The sequence below is a fragment of the Physeter macrocephalus genome, chromosome 17 (genome assembly GCF_002837175.3).
Source record: "Physeter macrocephalus isolate SW-GA chromosome 17, ASM283717v5, whole genome shotgun sequence".
NCBI classification, from domain to species: Eukaryota; Metazoa; Chordata; class Mammalia; order Artiodactyla; family Physeteridae; genus Physeter; species Physeter macrocephalus.
Window position 1 is genome coordinate 44,162,959 of NC_041230.1, and position 4,006 is coordinate 44,166,964.

Genomic DNA, 4,006 nt, shown 5'->3' on the forward strand with positions numbered 1-4,006 from the left:
CGCTGAGCCTGCGAGTCCGGAGCCTGTGCTCCGCAACGGGAGAGGCCACAACAGTGAGAGGCCCGCGTACCACAAAAAAAAAAAAAAAATGTATCTTGAAATATTACAGATTAAAATAGAGTAGAAAGGTATAATGAATAATATAAGAAATATCTGTGTCCCCAACTCCCAACTGAAGATATAAACCCACATCATTAAACGAAGCTCCTGTTATCTTTCTTTTATTGTATAACCTTCCCAATTCCATGAGAGGTAACCACTATGCTGAATTTAGTGTTTATCACCCATTTGTTTATATATATTTGTACTGAATGAATATATGAATATATATAATTATATAGTATATATATTATTCTGAGTCAAAGGACAATATCTTTCTCATGTTTAAAAAATTTTATTGAGGTGAAATTCACGTAACATAAAATTAACCACTTTAAAGTGTACAATTCAGTGGCATTTAGTGCATTCACAATGTTGGGCCACCATCACCTCTATGTTCGCATGCTTTTGAACGTGTATAACTGGGATTGTACGTTAGGTGTTTTGCATCAATGCTGCTTAAGAGGTTCATCTGTGTTGACGCATGTAGCCCTGGCCCAGTCATTTCACTGCTGTACTGTATTCCACTGTGTGGCTATTTCACAATTGGCCCCTTCTCCTGATGGGCACTGGGTGGTTTCCAGGTTTTTACTATCACCAATGAGCCTGCCTCCTTGTGCACATGCTGGTGCTTCTCTAGGATGTCAAGCCAAGAGCAGAGCTGCTGTGTCACAGGCCGAGTGCAGCTCCAGATTCATGAGACATCGCCAAAGTGTTCTTCAAGGCGGTGCTAGTTTATACTCACAGAAGCCTGGCTGTCTTGGGGAGCTGGGAGCCTTTAGTGTGCAATTTAATTAGAGTAACTTAACACTTGGATAATGTATTTCATTTAATAAAATACTGTGAGGTAGGCAGAGCAGGATTATTAAGCATTCTCAGAAACCTTTTGAAGACAAGGAATCTGAGACACAGAGGGAGGGACTCAACCCGGATGGCAGGGCTACAATCTAAGGTTAGAGGCAGGACACCAAACCCACTGTAAGATGTTGACAGTGTTCTCCTCATGTTACATTTCTCCCTTCCCTCCCTGACACAGCCACCTTGTCCCTTACTTGAGCGTAGATCTGTCTACACCATCAGCTTTCTGAGGGTACAACAATGAAAGCTCACCGGCAGACCATGGAGAGGGGCCCTGGAAAGGAGAGTCTCTGGGGACTGGGCAATTCCAGGCTGCAGGGAACCAGGGTGGAATCTTCAGGACTTCCACAGCCCTCTTTCCCTCTGTGGTCAACTTCGTGTGCACAAAGATTGCATCTGGTGGTCCTGTTGGATCTAAGTTGCCTTAAGAGGGCATGAAAAAAAAGCTGCAGAAAAAAGGAAAAGACTTTGCAGGAAAGCCTGAAGCCGGAACCCTGGGTACACCTGTGTGCCCAGGGAAGGAGGTGAGTGGGATGGCATTTAGGAGACCTCAACTCTCCAAGGTACTGTCACCTGGGCACCAGCCCCTCCTCCCCTCACTTGCTGAAACCAGGCAGCATCCCAAAGAGGAGAGGGCAACACTGCCTACACCGTGTAAGACAGAAACTTGGTTCTGGGGCAGGGCTTATGCCTCCCCACCGGCTTGTCTGCCCAAGGCCCAGGGGTGTCTAGGTGAGGCAGCACACTCTTCCCCAAAGAGAGGTTCACATGCCGCCCCAGGGCACAGAGGACTGGAAGCTGAAGCCAATGTGTCCAAGCCTTTGGTGTACTTCTGACACAAGCTTCTGGCACCGGAGTGTGCCAGCTGCCATTCTTCTCAACTGGAAGTATCTCTTCATCTTTGGCTGCTCTGTCCCCCTGCACTCAAATCTTTCCTTTCCAACGTGAATCCTCCAACTAGGAGCTGGGATCCAGAAGGTGATGAGAGGCTGTTTCATCTTGCCTGCAGGGCCTCCCGCCTTCTGCCCTCTAGGCATAAGACATAGGTGTGATCGCTGGCAGTTTTGAAGTCTGATCTCAGGCAAGTTTCCTCTTCTGGTCAGATAACTTGTGAGGAAGCACCAGGCACATGGAACCACTGCATCATTTACTGATGAAGCTAAGAGCTTCTGAATGCTTCCCCAGGAGTCCACCACCTTACACCAATTCCTATTTGTTTATTGGTTTTTTGGTAATTAAAAAAAAAAAGTCATGGACCCTTACCCAACATGCCTGAGCAATTCCAGTTCTGGCTAAAGACTGATACCAAATACCAAAAGAAGACCGCACTCCAGACAGCCACGCCGCACACACCTTCTCTGTCCTGCTGAGGCCAAGAGGCAGCACAGCACCTGGACAGCCCTGTCACCTGGCCTTCCTGCTCCCTGCCTGGCTACCAGCAGCACCATCACGCCACTCCTTTCTAGAGAGGTTTTCTGCATCATTCTGCAGTACCAGGTACCAGCTGGCCTGCTGGACCTGTCAGTTCTCATGAATCGGGCCCTGGGGTCTTAGTCCAGTTCTCCTCCTCAGCTCCAATGGTGCACGGCTCACTCAAGACTTAGTTCTTTTTTTTTTTTTTTTTAAGATGTTGGGGGTAGGAGTTTATTAATTAATTAATTTATTTATTTTTGCTGTGTTGGGTCTTTGTTTCTGTGCGAGGGCTTTCTCTAGTTGTGGCAAGCGGGGGCTATTCTTCATCGCGGTGCGCGGGCCTCTCACTATCGCGGCCTCTCTTGTTGCGGAGCACACACTCCACACGCGCAGGCTCAGTAGCTGCGGCTCACGGGCCTAGTTGCTCCGTGGCATGTGGGATCTTCCCAGACCAGGGCTCGAACCCGTGTCCCCTGCATTAGCAGGCAGATTCTCAACCACTGCGCCACCAGGGAAGCCCAAGACTTAGTTCTTAATGCGGCCCTTCTCCCCTAGGGATCTCATGCAGAGTTCCTAATTAGAGGACTGCGTTCCTTGGGAAATAGGTGAACAGAACACATAGAGAAGGCTGTTTTTATTCTTTGACCTTATGCTGTTTTAGGGCAGTTTTTTTCAGTAATGGGAAGGTAACAGATGCTCTGGAAATCTGATGCGTTTATCTGGGACAAGAAGACAAAGACTGATGGCAAGAGCAAGGCCAGGAAACTCATCTCTCAGGGATTCTCTGGACTCCACAGACCAGCAGGAAGTATCCTTGGCTGCCCTCCTCAGTCATCCATGCCACGGACAAGGGAGGCGCACGGTGCCTGGCAAAGGGCTACTGAGCTGCCTCCCAGCGCTGACTCAGGCCCCCACTTCCTGCAAACATTTTCCTTGGCAATTCCCGACTCCTAGATAAAGAGATGTCACTTCCTTTGGGAGTCAGGCAGATTAGTTTTCACTAAGTGTGGATGTGAAGAGCTAGATAAAATATTATCCACCTGTTCTTAAAAACTGTGGGCTATGGTTCAAAGAAGACAGAAAAGATGATTCTCAACTGAAGATGCACACACCTCAATGAGCCCGACCACCCAGCCCGGCCTCGGTGAGTAATGAGAGTCATAACCTCACAGCCATGCAGCGCTGACAATCAGGTCTTGGCTGCATGACGTTCTGCCCACATATTAGAGGACTGGAGGGGGAGACCTGTGCGTGTGCCCTGCACATGTCACTGGCTCATCTCGACCCTGTGAGGTTCTGGTATTACTCAGGCCACTTACAGACCAGAAAATGAAGGTTCAGAAAGCTGAACTGTGCTCAAGGTCACAGAGCTGGTAGATGTCCAGGCAGGATTCTGAATTCCAGTCTTTGGAACCCTACCTCCCCCAAAACCTGTCCGTGTTACTCAGGACAGCCCCACCGCCTGCCCACAGGGGCAGGATGTGGTGTTTACTGCTTTATTAATATGAAGTTCGGGGGCTTCCCTGGTGGCGCAGTGGCTGAGAGTCCGCCTGCCGATGCAGGGGACACGGGTTCGTGCCCCGGTCCGGGAAGATCCCACATGCCGCGGAGCGGCTGGGCCCGTGAGCCGTGGCCG

General features: G+C 49.3%; 1 protein-coding gene and 1 long non-coding RNA gene across 8 annotated transcripts in view; one reads left to right on the top strand and one right to left on the bottom strand.

Moving 5' to 3' along the window:
- LOC129391397 (uncharacterized) overlaps positions 1-4,006 on the top strand; it is a 40,114-nt gene that overhangs the window by 13,468 nt on the left and 22,640 nt on the right. The window lies entirely within an intron of this gene.
- CFDP1 (craniofacial development protein 1) overlaps positions 1-4,006 on the bottom strand; it is a 157,586-nt gene that overhangs the window by 2,597 nt on the left and 150,983 nt on the right. Inside the window, exons 8-9 of one of the 3 annotated variants that reach the window (XR_003676380.2) lie at positions 1,210-1,403; positions 384-875 (exon numbers count right to left, since the gene is read on the bottom strand). The gene's annotated coding sequence lies outside the window, so the exon portion shown is untranslated. Of the gene's footprint in view, positions 1-383; positions 1,404-4,006 lie in introns of those variants that run through there. The other 2 variants (XR_003676381.2, XM_028477418.2) reach the window with 2 other exon arrangements.